The 21,171-nt window shown below is 46.7% G+C and overlaps 1 non-coding gene and 1 pseudogene across 1 annotated transcript; both read left to right on the forward strand.

Annotated features, from left to right (window-relative positions):
* The first annotated feature begins 1,185 nt into the window (after positions 1-1,185).
* Positions 1,186-12,925, forward strand: LOC137348845 (gastrula zinc finger protein XlCGF57.1-like; annotated as a pseudogene).
* Positions 12,926-14,357: 1,432 nt separating this feature from the next.
* Positions 14,358-14,441, forward strand: trnas-uga (transfer RNA serine (anticodon UGA)). Its single transcript has one exon. It is a non-coding gene; the product is annotated as a tRNA-Ser (tRNA).
* Positions 14,442-21,171: the final 6,730 nt, after the last annotated feature.

The following is a 21,171-nucleotide window of genomic DNA, read 5'->3' on the forward strand; positions in this document are numbered from 1 at the left end:
CACGGAGAAACCATGGAAATGTGGGGACTGTGGGAAGGGATTCGGTTCTCCATCAAAGCTGGATATTCATTAACTCAGTCACACTGGGGAGGGGCCGTTCACCTGCTCTGTGTGGGAAGGGATTCACTCAGTTATCCCACCTGCTGACACAGCAGAGAGTTCACAAGGGTAGGTTGGAGAAGTTGGGGTTGTTCTCCTTGGAGCAAAGGAGATTGAGGGAAAATTTCATCGAAATGTACAAGATTCTGACAGACTTTGATAAATTAGACAAAGAAAAACTGTTCCCATGAACTAATGGTACAAGAACTAGGGAACACAGATTGAAGGTTTTGAGGAAGAGTTGCAGCAGGAATGTGAGGAAGAACTTCTTCTGCAGCAAGTGGTTCTGACCTGGAACTCGCTGCCAATGTGTGTGGTGGAAGTGGAAATAATCAATGATTTTCAAAGGAAACTGGATGGTCACTTGAAGGAAATAAACTTGCAGGGCTATGGGCTGATGTGGGGCAGTGGGACTGAGCGGATTGCTCCCTGGAGAGCTGACATGGAATTGATGGGCCAAATGGCCTTGTTCTGTGCTGTAAATGATGCTGTGTCTCTGTGACTGTGTTTTGAGACAGGATATCCCAGCTCTCCACCCTGGTATTCTCAGTGTGAACAGGAGTCGGAGTGGGGAGGACCCACTGTCGATGGTTTACTAGAAATGTTAAAGGTCATATCAAAATTAAAGGAAAAGCATATAATTGCACAAAGGTGGGTGGCAGATCAGAATTAGAATTTTTTTTTTTAGAATTAGAACATTACAGCGCAGTACAGGCCCTTCGGCCCTCGATGTTGCGCCGACCATCTGACCTACACTATTCCATTTTCATCCATATGTCTATCCAATGACCAATGAATGTTGGACAGAATGCAGAAAAACAGCAAAGAATGACTAAAAGATTGATAAGGAGTGCAGATTGTAAACAGAGTCTGGAGGTATGTGTTTGCTGAGTGGTGAGTTCAGTGAAGGGGAGAGGAGGTGCTCCTTTTTTCTACTTTTTCTGTCCTCCAGTATTTGGTTCTTGTTTCTGTGCAGTGAAAGGAGCTGGTTGGTTGAGTAACTGGTCAGATATTCTCCTTCTAAATAGTCGGTTAAGTTAAGGTCTGGCACGGCAGCTTGGCTGAGTGCAATGCACAGCTTGTGACATGTGGGATGTCGAGGATGCACCGTGTGTCCTGGACAAACACATCTGCAGGAAGTGTCACCGGCTGCACAAGCTTGAGCTCTCGGGTTTGGATGTCGAGCAGTGGCTGGAGTCACTGTGGTGCATCCACAATGCAGAGAACTACATGGCTAGCAGGTTTAGGGAGGTGATCACACCACAGGTTAGGAGCATGCAGGAGGATAAGGAATGGGTAACCCACAGACAGTCTACGAGAACCAGACAGGTAGTGCTGGAGTCCCCTGATATGATCTCACTTGCTAATCGGCTTTCCATTTTCGATACTGGTGAGGGTGATGGTTCCTCAGAGGAGTGCAGACAGAGCCACGTTTGTCAGGTGGCTCAGCTGCACAGGAGGGGTGGAGGAAGAGTGGAAGAGCAGTCGTGATGGGGTATTCATTAGTCAGGGGAACACAGAAGTCTTTCTGCAGCCGTTGGTCGGACTCCAGGATGGTGTGTTGCCTCCCTGGTGCCAGGATCAAGGATGTCACGGAACGGCTACAGGACATTTATCTGGGGGAAGGTGAACAGCCAGAGGTCGTGGTCCACGTTGGCACCATTAACATAGATGGAAAGGGTAAATGAGGTCCTGACAACAAATTTTAGGGAACTGGGAAGGAGATTAAAAAAGCAGGGCCTCAAAAGCAGTTATCTCACGATTACTCCCACTCCCATGTGCAAGTGAGCATAGGAATAGGAGAATTGACTGATTAAACAGGTGATTGGAGAACTGGTGTGGGAGGGAGGGCATCAGATTTCTGAGGCACTGGGACAGGTGGGACCCATACAAGATGGACGGGTTGCATCGAAGCAGCATTGGGACTAATATCCTCACAGGGAGATTACTAGTGCTGTTGGGGGGAGGGTTTAAACTAGATTGGTAAGGGGATGGAAACCTGAGAGGGAGTTCCGATTGGAGGGAAGCAAAACTGGTAACTTGTCAGGGGTATGGGAACCAGGGAAAAAATATCAGACCGGAACACCAAGGTGCACAGAATACTGGGAGAGATAGTTAGCACTGGAGTAGGGAATAGCAAGTTATAAGGTGGGGTCAGAGTCAGGGATAAAGTAATAAAGTCTAAATCCGGGTTAATGTGCATGTATGTGAATGCACAGAGTGTGGTTAATAAGATTGGTGAGGTACACGTGCAGATTGCCATGTGGAAATATGATGTTGTGGCTGGAACAGAGAAGGGCAGGACTGGGTGTTAAATATTCCTGGATACAAGGTGTTCAGGAAAGAAAGGGAAAGGGGCGGTGGAGTATTGATTAATGAGAACATTGCCGTGTTGGAGAAAAAGGATGTCCCATTGGTGTCGATAAAAGAATCAATTTGGCTGGAACGAAGGAACAAAAAAGATGCATTTACATTGCTCAGTGTTGTCTACAGGCCACCAGCGAGTGGGAAGAACGTGGAGGAGAAAAAATGCAAGGGAATTACAGAGAGGTGCAAAAATTATCGGTTGTTCCAATGGGGGACTTTAATTATTCAAACATATAGTGGGATAGTAGTAGTGTAAAGGGCAGTGAGGGGCCAGTGTTCCGAGAGTTGTTCAGGAAAATTATCCACAACAGTATGTTGCTAGTCCAATGAGAAAGGAGGCACTCCTGGACCTGGTTCTTGAGAATGAGGTGGGCCAGGTTGATCAATTATCAGGAGGGGAGCATGTCGGGGAGATTGATCATTGTATCATAAGATTTAGGCTGACCATAGAAAAGGATAAAGAACAATCCAGAGTAAGAGTAATTAACTGGGGAAAGACAACTTCAATGGGGTAAGAATGGAGCTGGCTGAATAAATGAGATTCAAAAGTTGCCAGGAAACCTGATAGCTGAACAATGGGTAACCTTCAAAAAAGAGAGAGTTCGGGCACAGTCAACATATGTTCCCTCGAAGTGGAAACGTAGGGCAAGTAAATCCAGAGCTCCCTGGATTATAAAAGAGGTAGAGATTATGATAAAGAAAAAGGGTGCTGTTTTCCTTGAAGAGAAGGCTGAGAGGTGATTTGATCGAGGTATTCAAAATCACGAGAGGTCTGGACAGAGAATCATACCTTCGAGACAATGTCCCAGACACTGCCATCACCATCCCCAGGTGTCCCACGAGCAGGACAGACCCAGCAGAGGTGACGGCACAGTGTATACAGTCAGGAGGGAGTTGCCCGAGACGTCCTCAGCATGAGCTCCAGACCCCATGATGTCTCATGGCATCAGGTCAAACAGAGTAGATGGAGAGTAACTGTTCCCACTGGTGAAAGGATGGAGGACGAGAGGGAACAGATTGAAAGTAATTGGGAAGAGAAACAAAAATAACATGAGGAAAAACTTTTCCACCCAGCGAGTGGTTAATGTGTGGAATGCACTGTCTGAGAGTGTGGTGGAGGCAGGTTTAATTGAAACATTTCAAAGGGAATGAGACAGTTTTATGAAAAGGAACTAATGGAGCTGCGGGCTGACAGGTCCCGGATGCTGATGGATTCATCCTCGGGCTTTCAAAGAGAAGCAAATGAGGGAGGAACTGCGCAGAATCTGTCCTCCTGTCCCGCCCCCTTTTCCTATTGGTCCGGAGTTGCAGTCAATCAACTGGATATTGTGAGCTCAGAGGTTAAGTCCCGGGTGCGCAGGCGCATTGCGGATCACTGTTCGAAGGCGGCGGAGAGACGCTTGTGAGTCGCTTCTGCAGCCGGTAAGTGGCGGCTGGTGGGCGGGGAGGCTTCAGAAACACCCGGTGTAGGCCTCAACACCCCCAATAACAAACTCCCGGTCCTGTGTTTGCACCGAGCGGGCGGCAGCTGCGGGAAACTGAGCTCAGTTATAAAGGGGCCTGGAGGGAGGGAGGAACCATTTGGGACACAGCACAGGGCAGGAGGTCCCTCCTCCCCCACTCCCTGGTTCCACAAAGACTCCCCTTGGACGGGGCCACACCTGGGCAGGGCTGGCTCAAGGTGCAGGAAGCTGCTAGGCTGCGCTGTGGACTGGGAGGAGTGGGGGGTTTGACTGACAGGCCTGGGGAGGGGGATATCAGGGCAGGTACACACACTGCTCCCCCTTTTCCTCCTGGGATCTTTTACTGGAGTCGTGTTGCTGAGTGTTTCTAAACTCTGTCTCCCTATCCCGGTAATGTCGGTGGATTGTAGGTTGCTGTGAATGTTGGACTATATTGTTTCTCCTCATTCTTCCTCCCTCTCCCACTCCGAGTTCCAGGCTGCAGGCACTGGCTGTTTGATGTGCCTGAAACATTAAATATGTTTCTCTCTTCACAGAGACCTGCTGAGTATTTCCAGCATTTTCTCCTTTTATTTCAGATTTCCAGCATCTGCAGGACTTTGCTTTTGTTTCATTGCACGAGTTGCTCACAAAATCAAAGGCAGTGAAGGTGCTCGAGCTGGACGGAAGCAGTCGTGTCAGATCCTCAGTGGGTGAGAAATCGCCGAGTGCAGGGGAGGAATGAAGCTGGTGGATGTGCAGGGAGGCTTCAGAAACAGCCGATGTCGGCCTCAACACCCCCAATAAGAAGCTCCCAGTCCCGCGTTCCAAGGAGAACAATCCCAGCTTCTCCAACCTAACCTTGTAGCTAAATTCCCTCATCCCTGGAACCATTCTGGTAAATCTCCTCTGCACCCTCTCAAGGACCTTCCCATCCTTCCTAAAGTGTGGTGATCAGAACTGGATGTAATACTCTAGTTGTGGCTGAACCAGAGTTTTATAAAAGTTTCCCTTAACTTCCCTGCTTTTGCACTCAATACCTCTATTTATCAAGCCCAAGATCCCGTATTCTTTGCTAACTGTTCTCAATATGTCCTGCCACCTTCAATGATCTAGACATATGAACCCCCAGGTCTCTCTGTCCCTGCACACTCTGGATCTGTGCCATTAAGCATATATTGCCTCTCTCTTTCCCTTCTGACAACCTGGAAATTTTCAGGATGTTAGAACTGATAGTATAGATCAGGAGTGTCCAGTCTTTTTGCATGAGGGGCTACATTCAAAATGTTGTCCTGCATAGGGGGCCAGAGGTGAGCAACGTTCAGAAAGGTAAAGGTGTTAGAAATTTATTTGACTGTTCATCAAAATAACAAAAATGTGCATTTTTGTGAATAAGCTTTAAATGAGGAAACTAATGTATTAACTTACTTTCCCAACATTACGTTGAACACTGATTTAGTGAGTTACCTGGCATGGTTTTTGCTTGCAGTCGTAGACATTGTCTACCTGCACACTTGATGTAGCGATGCAGAGAATTCCAGATAGATTCCATTTGTGAGGAGAGATGTTGATCTCACACTCTCCCTGTCTCCTGCTCTCTCTATTTATTTTATTCAGAGATACAGCACAGAAACAGGCCCTTTGGCCCACCGAGTCTGTGCCGACCAACAACCACCCATTTATACTAACCCTGTAGTAACCCCATATTCCCTACCACCTACCGACACGAGGGGCAATTTACAATGGCCAACTTACCTATCAACCTGCAAATCTTTGGCTGTGGGAGGAAACCGGAGCACCCAGTGAAACGCCACGCGGTCACAGGGAGAATTTGCAAACTGCGCACAGGCAGTACCCAGAATCGCTCTCTCCCCCGCTCTCTCGCTCTCTCCCCCGCTCTCTCGCTCTCTCCCCCGCTCTCTCGCTCTCTCCCCCGCTCTCTCGCTCTCTCTCTCGCTCTCTCCCCCGCTCTCTCGCTCTCTCCCCCGCTCTCTCGCTCTCTCCCCCGCTCTCTCGCTCTCTCCCCCGCTCTCTCCCCCGCTCTCTCGCTCTCTCCCCCGCTCTCTCGCTCTCTCCCCCGCTCTCTCGCTCTCTCCCCCGCTCTCTCGCTCTCTCCCCCGCTCTCTCGCTCTCTCCCCCGCTCTCTCGCTCTCTCCCTCGCTCTCTCCCCCGCTCTCTCGCTCTCTCCCCCGCTCTCTCGCTCTCTCCCCCGCTCTCTCGCTCTCTCCCCCGCTCTCTCGCTCTCTCCCCCGCTCTCTCCCCCGCTCTCTCCCCCGCTCTCTCGCTCTCTCGCTCTCTCCCCCGCTCTCTCGCTCTCTCCCCCGCTCTCTCCCCCGCTCTCTCGCTCTCTCCCCCGCTCTCTCGCTCTCTCCCCCGCTCTCTCGCTCTCTCCCTCGCTCTCTCCCCCGCTCTCTCGCTCTCTCCCCCGCTCTCTCGCTCTCTCCCCCGCTCTCTCGCTCTCTCCTCCGCTCTCTCCCCCGCTCTCTCCCCCGCTCTCTCGCTCTCTCCCCCGCTCTCTCGCTCTCTCCCCCGCTCTCTCGCTCTCTCCCCCGCTCTCTCGCTCTCTCCCCCGCTCTCTCGCTCTCTCCCCCGCTCTCTCGCTCTCTCCCCCGCTTTCTCGCTCTCTCCCCCGCTCTCTCGCCCTCTCCCCCGCTCTCTCGCCCTCTCCCCCGCTCTCTCGCCCTCTCCCCCGCTCTCTCGCCCTCTCCCCCGCTCTCTCGCCCTCTCCCCCGCTCTCTCGCCCTCGCCCCCGCTCTCTCGCCCTCTCCCCCGCTCTCTCGCCCTCTCCCCCGCTCTCTCGCCCTCTCCCCCGCTCTCTCGCCCTCTCCCCCGCTCTCTCGCCCTCCCCCCGCTCTCTCGCCCTCCCCCCCGCTCTCTCGCTCTCCCCCCCGCTCTCTCGCTCTCCCCCCCGCTCTCTCGCTCTCCCCCCCCCGCTCTCTCGCTCTCCCCCCCGCTCTCTCTGTCTCTCTGTCGGCCTCTGTCTCTCTGCTCCGCTCCCAGGGCCCGGTCATCCCGGCAGCCTGCTCCCGGGGCCCGGTCACCACGGCAGCCTGCTCCCGGGGCCCGGTCACCCCGGCGCCCTGCTCCCGGGGCCCGGTCACCATGGCAGCCTGCTCCCAGGGCACGGTTACCACTGCATCTTGCTGCTGGGCCTGCACCTCATCAGACGGTGATGAAGAGCCTGAGGCCCAGGCCGAGTCTGTACGCAGGCAGAGCCAGTGCTTGGCCTGGGTCCTGAGCTCACGGCCGGGAAGGCTGCACTGGATATGGAGTTTGGGCGGGAAGCGCCGGCAGAGAAGCAGCTCAGCCCGGGCACCGCCATCTTAGTAAAGGAGCCAAAATATCAGGTACTGAAGCTTGTCTGTCATCTTGGTAAAGGAGGACATGTGCAGTGAGGCGTCTCCGACATGTTGGTAAAGGAGCTGTAATCATTGTCAGTCACTGAATGTTTTGGCAGGTCCGATGGATACCATTGGCAGGCTGGATTCTGGCCCATGGGCTGGATGTTCTGGAGTGTCGAACTCGGAGATGTAGAGTAAAGGTTAGAGCCAGACCTTTCAGGAGTGAAGTTAGGAAACATTTCTACACACAAAAGGTGGTACAACTTTGAAACTCTCTTCCACAAACAGCAGTTGATGCGAGATCAATGTTCATGTTAAATCTGACATTGATAGATCTTTGTTAACCAAAGGTATTAATGGAAATGGGACAAAGTCGGGTATATAGAGTTAGATCACAGATCAGCCATGATCTCATTGCCTGGTGGAACAGGCTCGAGGGTCTAAATGGCCAACTCCTAGAATCATAGAAACTTACAGCACAGAAGGAGGCCATTTAACCCTTTGTGCTTGTGCTGGTCCTTTGAAAGAGCAGTTGTGTTTAGTCCCACACACCCACTTGGTGTTTGTAAGCCTGTAAGTCCCTCATTCTCAAATACCTGTCAACTCCCTTTTAAAATGACTGATAGAATCAGGTTCAACCACCTTGTTCAGGTGGGGCGTTCCAGATCCCGACAACTCTCTGTTACAGAAACTGCGGAACTCAATGTTGAGTCCGGAAGGTTGTCAAGTCCTGTTCCTCGAGCTCCCATTGGAACAGGGCAGGAGGCCGAGGACAGAGAGATCAGAGTGGGAGTGGGATGGAGAATTAAAATGGGAAGTGATTGGAAACTCAGGAACATGCTTGCAGACTGAATGGAGATGGTTCTCAAAGTGATCACCCTATCTGTGTTTGCTCTTCCCAATGTAGAACAGATCTCATTGTGAGCAGTGAATATAATATACAAAATTGCCAAAAGTACAAGTAAATCACTGTTTGGTTTCATCCCACAAAACCCTGCGAATAGCCCAAAGGGATTTGAAGAGTAAAAGTTACAAAGTTACAAAGACGAGAGTGGTCCTAAAGGAAGAGTGCTAAATTGGGGGAAGGCCAACTATACCAAAATTCGGCAGGAGCTGGGGAATGTAGATTGGGAGCAGCTGTTTGAAGGTAAATCCACTTTTGATATGTGGGAGTCTTTTAAAGAGAGGTTGATTAGCGTGCAGGAGAGACATGTTCCTGTGAAAATGAGGGGTCGAAATGGCAAGATTAGGGAACCATGGATGATAGGTGAAATTGTGAGACTAGCTAAGAGGAAAAAGGAAGCACACATAAGGTCTAGGAGGCTGAAGAAAGACGAAGCTTTGAAAGAATATCGGGATTGTAGGCGCAATCTGAAATGAGGAATTGAGAGGGCTAAAAGGGGTCATGAAATATCTTTAGCAAACAGGGTAAAGGAAAATCCCAAAGCCTTTTATTCATATATAAGGAGCAAGAGGGTAACTAGAGAAAGGATTGGCCCACTCAAGGACAAAGGAGGAAAGTTATGCGTGGAGTCAGAGAAAATGGGTGAGATTCTAAACGAGTACTTTGCATCGGTATTCACCGAGGAGAGGGACATGACGGATGTTGAGGTTAGGAACAGATGTTTGATTACTCTAGGTCAAGTCGGCATAAGGAGGGAGGAAGTGTTGGGTATTCTAAAAGGCATTAAGGTGTCCAAGTCCCCAGGTCCGGATGGGATCTATCCCAGGTTACTGTGGGAAGCGAGAGAGGAAATAGTTGGGGCCTTAACAGATATATTTGCAACATCCTTAAACACGGGTGAGGTCCCGGAGGACTGGAGAATTGCTAATGTTGTCCCCTTGTTTAAGAAGGGTAGCAGGGAAAATCCAGGTAATTATAGACCGGTGAGCTTGACGTCAGTGGTAGGGAAGCTGCTGGAGAAGATACTGAGGGATTTGTGGTTTTGTGCAGGGAAGGTCATGTCTTACCAACTTAATAGAATTCTTTGAGGAAGTGACAAAGTTGATTGATGAGGGAAGGGCTGTAGATGTCATATACATGGACTTCAGTAAGGCGTTTGATAAGGTTCCCCATGGTAGGCTGATGGAGAAAGTGAAGGCGCATGGGGTCCAAGGTGTACTAGCTAGATGGATAAAGAACTGGCTGGGCAACAGGAGACAGAGAGTAGCAGTGGAAGGGAGTTTCTCAAAATGGAGACGTGTGACCAGTGGTGTTCCACAGGGATCCGTGCTGGGACCACTGTTGTTTGTGATATACATAAATTATTTGGAGGAAAGTATAGGTGGTCTGATTAGCAAGTTTGCAGACGACACTAAGATTGGTGGAGCAGCAGATAGTGAAGGGGACTGTCAGAGAATACAGCAGAATATAGATAGACTGGAGAGTTGGGCAGAGAAATGGCAGATGGAGTTCAATCAGGGCAAATGCGAGGTGTTGCATTTTGGAAGATCCAATTCAAGAGTGAACTATACAGTGAATGGAAAAGTCCTGGGGAAAATTGATGTACAGAGAGATTTGGGTGTTCAGGTCCATTGTTCCCTGAAGGTGGCAACGCAGGTCAATAGAGTGGTCAAGAAGGCAGACGGCATGCTTTCCTTCATCGGACGGGGTATTGGGTACAAGAGTTGGCAGGTCATGTTACAGTTGTATAGGACTTTGGTTCGGCCACATTTGGAATACTGCGTGCAGTTCTGGTCGCCACATTACCAAAAGGATGTGGATGCTTTGGAGAGGGTGCAGAGGAGGTTCACCAGGATGTTGCCTGGCATGGAGGGCGCTAGCTCTGAAGAGAGGTTGAGTAGATTAGGATTATTTTCATTAGAAAGACGGAGGTTGAGGGGGGACCTGATTGAGGTGTACAAAATCATGAGAGGTATAGACAGTGTGGATAGCAAGAAGCTTTTTCCCCAGAGTGGGGGATTCTATTACAAGGGGACACGAGTTCAAAGTGAAAGGGGAAAAGTTTAGGGGGGATATGCGTGGAAAGTTCTTTACGCAGAGGGTGGTGGGTGCCTGGAACGCATTACCAGCGGAGGTGGTAGATGCGGGCACGATAGCGTCTTTTAAGATGTATCTAGACAGATACATGAATGGGCTGGAAGTCAAGAGATACAGACCCTTAGAAAATAGGTTTAGATAGAGGATTTGGATCAGCGTAGGCTTGGAGGGCCGAAGGGCCTGTCCCTATGCTGTAATTTTCTTTGTTCTTTGTTCAAACCAATTGCTGGAATATTAAACACCACCCCAGCTGTAAAGAATATTAACACAGCAGATATAAACCCCACTGTCAGAATGAATATGGTTCAGTCCTGGATGTGATTAACAGCAGCAATAATTACAGAATGCAACAGCTACAGTCACTTGTGAACTCACTGGTGTCTCAGCATTTTGGATATCGATTAAATTCCTTCCCACAGACGGAGCAGGTGAACGGCCTCTCGTTATATTATTATAATATAATACTATCTTTAATATCATCTAATAAGATATTCTTTCTTACAGTTCAGTGGGATGTAAACAGTGACCCCAGCACCTTCAGGAGAGATGGTGCGAAAGCCCCTGTGTGCAGAGTGAGCATCAAATCAATGTGTGTAAATCCTCTCCTAATACCCTGTAAAAGGAGGTAATAAAAGTCATCACTGTCAGTACAGGATAGAAATTCAGAACAGACAATTCGAGATCCTATGGAACATTTTATTCCTCTCTTGTTTCCCCAAAGCTGTAAATCGCAGTCCCACACACTCTCCCTCCTCCCTGTGCTGAAATCCAAACCCATGACACCATCTGCACCATTTCTTTCCTCCTCTGCCAGTTTTCTCCCTCCCTCGACTGTGGCTCGGTTCAGTTCTCCAGCCCCTGTGTGCTGAGTGAGAATAAAATTAATGAGTCAATGATTTTCTCTCCTGCTCACTGGGACCCTGAAGCCCCGCCCACTCTCTGTTCTGGTCCCACAAATTACCAGATTCATTCAGCTCAATTTCACAACTTGTCTTTGTGTTTTTGTGGGTTCTCTCTCACTCCCTTTTTCCTGTTGTAACTTCATGTTACAGGGTATTAGAAAGGGAGGATTTGCGGACAGGAAACTCAAACATCACCTCAAGATGTGACAGTCACTCGATTCATCAGGATCTGAATATCATCGGCCTTTGATCATGGAAGCAAAAAGTGTGGAGAAACCGTACACGTGTTCTGTGTGTGGACGAGGCTTCAGCCGATCAGCTGGCCTGTCGAGACACAAGTGCAGTCACACTGGGGAGAAGCTGTGGAAATGTGGGGACCGTGAGAAAGAATTAAATTACACGTCTGAGCTGGAAACTCATCGACACAGTCAAACTGAGGAGAGGCCGTTCATCTGCACTGAGTGTGGGAAGGGATTCACTCAGTTATCAAACCTGCTGACACACCAACGAGTTCACACTGGGGAGAGGCCGTTCACCTGCATTGAGTGTGGGAAGGGATTCACTCAGTTATCAAACCTGCTGACACACCAACGAGTTCACACTGGGGAGAGGCCGTTCACCTGTACTGATTGTGGGAAGGGGTTCATTCGTTCATCCGCCCTACTGACACACCAGCGAGTTCACACTGGGGAGCGGCCGTTCACCTGCATTGAGTGTGGGAAGGGATTCACTCAGTTATCAAACCTGCTGACACACCAGCGAATTCACACTGGGGAGAGGCCGTTCACCTGTACTGATTGTGGGAAGGGATTCATTCGTTCATCCACCCTACTGACACACCAGCGAATTCACACTGGGGGAGAGGCCGTTCACCTGCACTGAGTGTGGGAAGGGGTTCATTCGTTCATCCACCCTACTGACACACCAGCGAGTTCACACTGGGGAGCGGCCATTCACCTGCTCTGATTGTGGGAAGAGATTCTGTCTGTCAGGGAACCTGCTGAAACACCAACGAATTCACACCGGGGAGAGGCCATTCACCTGCACTGATTGTGGGAAGGGTTTCACTCATTCATCCACCCTGCTGATGCACCAGCGTGTTCACACTGGGGAGCGGCCATTCACCTGCTCCGTATGTGGAAAGAGATTTACTCAGTCATCCCACCTGGTGTCACACCAGTTCATTCACACTGGGGAGAGGTCATTCATCTGCTCCGTGTGCAGGAAGGGATTCACTCAGCCATCCTATCTGCTGAGACACCAGCGAGTTCACAGACAATTACAGGGGTTGGATTCTGCTGTTGCTGCTGTTAATCATAGCCAGGACTGAACCACGTTCATTCTGACAGTTGGGGTTTATTTCTGATGTCAATTGCTCCTCTTGGACTGAGCGTCTGCCCCACAGCATCTCTCATTCATGTGTGACTAGACCATCATGTCTTCAAACCTCATTTTCAATTTAAATCAACTCAGTAAATGTACTGAACAAAAGATGAACAATAAACAGATCACAGGCCAATCCTGTAACTCTATATTGACAGGAGAAAGTCTGTTCTTTAGCTCAAGAATGAGGCTGTTTAAGCTCTGTGTGTTTCTAAGCACTCGTAGACTGGAGCTGTTGGACAGACAGGCTGTTCACAACTGTTAACATGTCAGATAGTGAAGGAATTACTCTTCAAGTAAACTCACCAATTTATAAGCTCAGACTCCGGTCCCTGCTGTAATTAATACTCAGCATCCATTAGTGTTGATTTACAGTCAATCACTGAATCGTCTGGTTAATCTTTGTTACTTGTTTTGTGAAATACTCTCCCTATTAGTGCTGAACTGCTGGATAACTCTGATTACATTTAAATGTGTTTCTACATGTTTATAAAGTGTCTGTGTGTCCAGATTTAACTAAGTTGTGATTTGTAACCAATAAATGATGTTTCGGGTATGACTTGTCATCTGGTATCTTGGTGATTTGTCAAGAAAGATTTAATTCACTCACTCAGCAGCTCGAGAGGAACCAGACTGAGGTTTAATGAACATAAGAAATAGGAGCTGGAGGAGGCCATTTGGCCCTTCGAACCTGCTCTGCCATTCACCCAGATCATGGCTGATCTCAACTCCACCTTCCCGCACTATCCCCATATCCCTTAATTCCCTCAGTACCCAGAAATCTATCAAACTCTGTCTTAAATATACTCAATGACTGAGCATTTCAGTTCACTGCGGCGTCGCCGACTGTAACATTCACTTTCACGGTCTTAAAGCCGTTAACATTGCTCAGTTACCATCTCTGTTTCGAGGTTACACACGTTCCATTCACACCAGTGTTCATTTGGACCTTGAACTGAGTCTATACACTTAGGTCCGACCGCTCGGCAGACACATGCTACAAAAGCAGGGCTGGCCTTTGGAAGGCCAGCGGTGGGTTGTTGACAATACTTCTTTGGGCAATCTTCTTTGACAAGGGATGTGAATTGATGAACTGGGTTTTGTTTTCATGGCAGATGATGTTTTTCTCATGAAATGATGTTCTGTGATGAATTAATGGAGAAAGAAACTGGAACACACTCCCAAAGGGGTGGTAGCGGCAGGAACACTCACAACATTTAATAAGTATTTCGATGAGCACCTGAAACACCATAGCATCCAAGGCTGCGGGCCAAGTGCTCGAAATGGGATTCGAATAGATGGGTGCTTGATAGCTGGCACAGATACGATGGTCCAAAGGGCCTATTCCTGTGCTGTTTAGCTGCATAACTCTAAAGTTGATGAGGGTAGCGGTAATGTGATTGATGTTGTGGAGATGGAGTTTAAAAAGCATTTGGTGAAATACCACATAATCAACTTGTTAGAAAAATTCAAGTGATGGAATTAAAGGACCAGTGACAGCGCGGATACATAATTTTCTGAGGTCCATAAAACAGAGAATAGCGAGAAGAGAAGAGGACTGATTTCCAGGGTGATGGGGAAAAGCTGGATTGTGGGATTAAACTGACTGATCTTTCAAAGAGCTGGTGCAGGCTCGGCGGGTCGAGAGGTTTCCTTCTGTGCTGTAAACTACACTGATTCCATCATGTTAATTTTAACATACACTGGGAGATGCAACTCAACTCAAGGCTCAAAGACAATGATTCCCCAGAATATGTCTAATTTAAGCAATTGTCTAATGCCTTGTACCAATGATTTAATTAGAAAACGCAGTAGCTGTTGTGCTGTGATGGCCCAGTGGTTAAGGCATTGGACTTGAAATCCAATGAGGAATTTCCCTGCGCAGGTTCAAACCCTGCTCACAGCGGCTTTGTGTCTTTTTTCTTGAGTTGACTGCTCACTTTGCTGGTTGGAAATGTTCAAATGTCTCAGTATCAATCAGAGATCGTGGATTTGTCATAAACTGAACAAAAGGCAAAAAAATGTTTGAGAAATAAACAAACAAATCAGCAGAAATGGGAAAAGCAGTTAATATTAAAAGGCGTGGGTGAGCTTCACTGGTGATCGAGTGGTGTGGGCTCAATGCATTCACTCTCGCGTTCTGGGTTTGATTCCTGGTCAGAAAGTAATCAGTTCTTTTACTGTTATGACAACTCTCACAAACGTGACTGACAATAAAAAGAAACAGCAAATGGTTCGCAACTCTGGCGGTCATAGAGTTATGCAGCAGAAAAACAGGCCCTTCGGCCAATCGTGTCTGTGCCGGACATGAAGAACCGAATTATTCTAATCCCATTTTTCAGCACTTGGTCCGTAGCCTTGTATTCTCTGCCGTTTCAAGTGCTCATCGAAATACTTGATAAATGTTGTGAGGGTTCCTGCCTCTCCCAACCCTTTTCAGGCAGTGTGGTCCAAATTCCAAACACCCTCTGAGTGAACTTTTTCCCTCAAATCCACTCTAAACCTCCTGCCCCCTACCTTAAATCTATGCCCCCTGGTTATTGATACCTCCGCTAAGGAAAAGGTTTCTTTCTGTCGAACCTATCAATGCCCCTCTAATTTTGTATACCTCAATCGTGTCCCCCCTCAGCCTTCTCTACTCTCAGGAAAATAACTCGAGCCATTTCAGTCTCTCTTCATAACTGAAATGCTCCAGGTCAGAAAACATCATCGTGAATCTCCTCTGCACCCTCTCCAGGGCAATCACATCCTTCCTATAGTGTGCTGCCCAGAGTACTGCGCACAGTACTCCAGCTGTGGCCTAACCAACGTTTTATACAGCTCCATCATAACCTCCCTGCTCTTATATTCTGTGCCTCGGCTAATAAAGGCAATTATCCCATATGCCTGCCCAACCACCTCATCTGCCAGTGCTGCTGCTTTCAGTGGTCTATAGACAAGTACACCAAGGTCCCCCAGACCTTCTGTACTTCCTAGGGTCCTACCATCCATTGTATATTCCCTTGCCTTGTTAGTCCTCCCAAAATGCATCACCTCACACTTATTAGGATTAAATTCCATTTGCCACTGCTCCACCCATCTTACCAGCCCCTCTATATCGTCCTGTAATCTAAGGCTTTCCTCCTCACTATTTATGACACCACCAATTTTCGTGTCATCTGCGAATTTACTGATCATACCTCCTATATTCACGTCTAAATCATTCATGTACACTACAAACAGCAAGGGTCCCAGCAGTGATCCCTGCGCTACACCACTTGTCACAGGCTTCCACTCACACAAACAACCCATGACAACCACCCTCTGTCTCCTGCCACTATGCGAATTTTTGATCCACTTTGCCAAATTTCCCTGGATCCCATGGGCCCTTACCTTCTTAACCAATCTCCCATGCGGGACTTTATCAAAAGACTTACTAAAGTCCATTTGACTACATCAACTGGTTTACCCTCATCTACACATCTAGTCACCACCTCAAAAAATTCAATCAAGTTAGTTAGACACGATCCCTCCCTGACTAAGACATGTTAACTATCCCCAATTAATCCCTGCCTCTCCAAGTGGAGATTAATCCTGTCCCTCAGAATTTCTTCCAATAGTTGCCCAACCACTGATGTTAGACTCACCGGTCTGTCATTACCTGGTTTATCCCTGGGACCCTTCTTGAAGTAAGGTAGCAGAATTCGCTGTCCTCCAATCCACTGGTATGTCTCCTGTGGCCAGAGAGGATCTGGAAATTTGTGTCAAAGCCCCTGCTATCACCTCGCTAGCCTCACATCATAGCCTGGGATACATCGCACCTGGGTCTGGGGATTTATCAAATTTTAAGCCCGCTAAAGCAGCTAATGATTCCTCCCTTTCAATGTTAATATGTTCAAGTATATCACAATCTCCCTCCCTGATCTCTACACCCACATCGTCCTTCTCCATCGTGAACACAGATGAAAAGTAATCTTTTAAAACCTCACCTATAACCTCCAGCTCCACACACAGATTGCCACTTTGGCCCTTAATGGACTCCTGTTTCGCCTGTAGATTCTCTCCCTTGGAATACTGAGCTACCAGTCCTGCCCCTCCCTAAATCATGTCTCTGTGATATCAATAATATCATAATCCAATGTGATAATCTTCGCCCTCAATTCATCTGCCTTACTGGTAAGATTCCTTTCATTAAAATAGATGCAATCAGCCTTGCATTTTTCACTTGTGCCTTAACAATATTTGCTCTGCATTCCAATTGGTGAGTACCAAGTTTCAGAGGCCCAAGTGGAAATATGATGTGGCGATTATGGAAACCTGACTCAAAATGGACAGAATTGGGTCCCAAATGTACTTGGATACAGGGAGTGCAGAAAAGATATGACAGGAAAGAAAGGAGGAAGGGTAGAAGTATTAATTAAGGAGAACGTTACAGTGCTGGAGACTGAGGATGTCCTAGAGGGGACAAGGAAAGAATGTATTTGAGTAAAGCTAAAAAAAAACAATCGAGTCACATTTCGATTGCTGGGTGCATTCCAGAGACCACCAGCTAGTCGGAGAGCGATCGAGGAACAAATATACAGAGAGGTGCAAGAATTATGGAATAGCAATAATGGGGGATTTCATGTATCCTGATATAGATTGGGATATTACTCGTGTAAGGGGCAGAGAAATCACTCAACAGCTCTTGTTACATCTAAGGAGTGAGAAACAAGTTAATCTTCCAAGTTGATGATCATTCATCAGAGCTGGAGAAGTCAGAGATGTAACAGGCTGGAAAAAGAACAGCGACAGAGCTGGGGGTGTCATAGAAAACAAGCAAAGGGCTGTGAAAAGTTGCAAGACAGAGTGATATACTGACTGAAGAGATGCTAATGCAAGGCAAAATGTGGGTGATAATTGGATAGGTTTTTCTGCCTGCTGTTCAAACTGGCAGAAATATTGCTCCTTATCAACCAATCGGAACTACTCGGGCAAATAAGCAGGCGGGGCCGAATGGCCTCTTTCTGTGCAGTACATTTTTATAATTGTATGTTTCTTAACACTACTGTAACTGCCTTTCACAGTCATTCTGCCATCTTGCAACCATTACAGCCTGTCTTACACTTTCCTGTCTTGTATCTTTGTCTTCTGACATTATGACACCAAGGAAATTCAGTGAGAAATTTTCTTGTCATTTCTATCAGCAGTTTTGGAACCAGACCTGCTGAATGACATTTTAAATGGTGCCAACCCTTCACTGCAGCTCAGCTCATCAAAAGATTTACTGTTGTCATCGGCCTGTTAGGTATCTTCTTGCACTACATCTGCTGAACAACATTAGTTTCTGGTAGCTCCACTTTCTTCTCTGGAGGAGCAGAGGGAACTGGAGGAAAAGCAGTGACAGAAAGGCTTTGGGATTCCAGTGGTCGTGAAAGGCTCTATATAAATGCAAGGCTTTATTTCTTTCTAAATCCATGCCCCCTGGTTATTGATCTCTCTGATCATGGAAACAGGTCCTCACTACCCACTCTATCCAGGTCCCTCATAAATTTCTGCACCTCCATTAAATCTCCCCTTAGCTTCCTCTGTTTCAAGGAAAACAAATCCAGCCTTATACCATCTTTCCTCATAGCTCATCTGGATGTAAATGAGGTTCAGGATGAGTTTCCCAGTTTTTCTCCCCGAATCTGATGAATCCGATCATTGTCATTGGAATCCTTTTAGACGTGGATCCGATGTTATTTGTTCCCCAGGAAGTGACCATTCTCATTCTGTTACTCTGAGCAGTTTCTTTTAGTACAAAGGCTGCACTGGAACTTCCCACTTTTAAAGTATTATCATTCACTGTACATTAGGCTTCATCTACAAACTTGTCTCTAACATGACCAGTGATTCAGAGGACATTTTTCACTTGTAAACCAGGAAGTGTGATATTCACAACAGCGTGCTGCAGAAAGACACAGTTTGAGCACGGGTGACAGTGGTGGAGGCATGGAGAGCTGGGGTTTTCCCGTGAAAGCAGCAACAAAGTTTAAAACAATCACACTGAACATGGGGCTCTAACCCATGAGCAGGAGATTAAGAGTCTCATGATCCACTGACTAAGATAACTAGGCAACCCACGGTGGCCTTGTCATTTTTCTGTGTTCCGAGATGTAAAAGGAAATTGATCAATAAAAGCTCAAGGATGCAACACATTCCACTCAATCATCAATAACATCATTCCCATCTTCCACTTCTTAGCTGCACCTCCTTCCAAAGATTGCGATCCATTTTATTGAGGAATTGTTTTGGGGTTTATTACTTACCTACTTTGTGTCATCATTTTGATATGAGATTCTCTTCAGTATCCACCTGAAATTGAATTGCAAACCTAACAGACAAACACAAAAAGCACAAATTGCATGGTGCTCATTTTCAGATGCAGAACAGTCAGCTTTTAAATAACATGAACACATTTTACATGGAAAGATTTAGAAAGTTGTTACTTTTGTTTGTGACTCAGTCACTCCTGAGTCTGTGCTCAGAGTATGGGGAGGTTTGGCCCAGGCTGTAGTGTCCTCTGCCCCACGGATGTACAGTAACTTTCTGATTGATTTGTTGTTTTGTGTTGGCAGTGGGTGATTGGAGAGTGTGGAGGTGGAATATTGCTGCTGGTCCCGGTCTCACTCACTGTGGAGCTGGGAAAGAGTGAATAATTGATGTATTTGTTTCCATGTGTGACATGCAGCTTAGACTTGCTGTTATTAACCGAGGCAACACAGAATAATCCTTTCATAATCTCCCACAAATTTGAACAGAAATCAACAGTAATGTTCCACTTTGAGGGTGACTTTCTGCACTGTCAGTTGTGGAAATGAAAGTGAATGAAAGACGCTGTGGACAGCTTGAGTGTACAGAACTGTACAGAGGAAAAGCAAATGTAACAGGTCTGTGACTTAATGCAATTTGATAACATGTATTGACGAATGTGTATCACTCAGCTTTTCCTAGTATTGCATGGAATGTGTTTTGATAAGGTTTCAATGTGGTTTTGAACTGGGGACCGTTCCCAAATACAAGACGGATGATAACTCTAACGTTATAGAAATACTGCACTGCAATCAACATAGGGAGCATAACCAGAATGTTAAACTGTTATTTTAAATTAGCACGAGGTGATTTTTTTCGAAGTCATCTTTAAATTATCTAAAAATGATTCCAAGCTCATGACATTCTGGCTATTTCAGCAGCCGTGTTGAAAACATCAAATGTTTTGGCTTTTGACGTCATCAATCTTCAGGAAAATATAATTCAGGAATGTGAGATTCCAGATCCGTGGTTAGACTGGAGAAGCTGGGGTTGTTCATTTTCGAGCAGAGGAGAGAGGAGAATTGATAAAAATGTTTAAATGAAGGGTTTAGATGGAAGAATTAAAGAGGAACTGTTTCTATTGGCTGAAGGATTGAAAAACCAGAGAGTACAAATTGAAGAAGATTGGCAGAAGAAAAGGTGACATCGAGATCTGCTGAAAGATCACTGACCTGAAACATTAACTCTGTTTCTCACTCCACAGATGCTGGAGAACCTGCTGAGTATTTCCATCACTTTCTGCTCTTATTTTAGATTTCCAGCAACAACTGTATTTTTGCTTTTGTGCTCAGTTTCATCCCAAGTTGGGCAAGTTTATTTTTAACTTTGCTGTTGCTTTTTTGACCGAACTCCATTTACCAGGTATAATACTTTATTGCATGCAGTTGCAGCTGAGTGGTTAAGATGATAAACTTAACAATCTGTTGTGAATTCTGTGTGAGTGCTCGTGTCCTGCTGCCTACCTTTCTGATTATTTCAAAGTTTAACCAGGTCCCTGCAGAGCCAATCGTCAGTTACAGGTAATAAAATCCAGCACCTTTCAATCCCTCCAGGATTTTCTCATTTGCATTTCAAAATGTACCTTTAGAAATGGAACAAAAATCTGCCAAATTGGAGATACTCTTTCTTTCCGGCTGTCTGTCTCTCTTTCGGTCTCCCTTACTCTCGGTGCACATATCTGTGTGTTTTGCTCTCTGTGTGTCAATGTGGTTCAATTCCCTGAGGAGGTGACTGGATTTTTACCTTCACAAACTTGATTTATTTTAGTTGTGGAGCATCATTTTAAAATGTTGCAGTGGAAAGTAGCAGGGTAAAAATAATAAAAGACAAGATTGTCTCTTTCTGCATTTTCTTGAGTGGAGACTGTTCAGCGACTAACTGCCGGTGTATTAAAAAGCAGAGGATGATTTAAATTTTAACTGAGCAACATTTAAACAGATATAGACTGAGTAGTCATAGTCGAGTGGTTAGGTAATGAATACATCGAGAGAATGAATTAATAAATTTTAAAAAAACAAAGTGAAATCCCTCGGACATTAGGAATTGTTTCCACCACTGCCAGCTCTCACAGGGAACAGGAAAATAAACGTTCACTGACAACTTTTACCAGAACGGAGAGTTGAAAACCAACAGGAAAACCTCGAAAATAGAGAAGGCTGGAAGGTGACCTGATAGAATTTGCGATGCTTTGTCCCTGTTTCATCAGGTATTCGAGGCGAAAGTTAGTCACTCAGCTTCAGGTTCACATTTGCTGATCCGGAATCAAACAAACAGCAAGATTGTTATAGACCTGGAAAGAAAGATTCTATATTGAGATGCAATTC

Source organism: Heterodontus francisci, chromosome 34 (assembly GCF_036365525.1).
Source record: "Heterodontus francisci isolate sHetFra1 chromosome 34, sHetFra1.hap1, whole genome shotgun sequence".
Lineage (NCBI taxonomy): Eukaryota > Metazoa > Chordata > Chondrichthyes > Heterodontiformes > Heterodontidae > Heterodontus > Heterodontus francisci.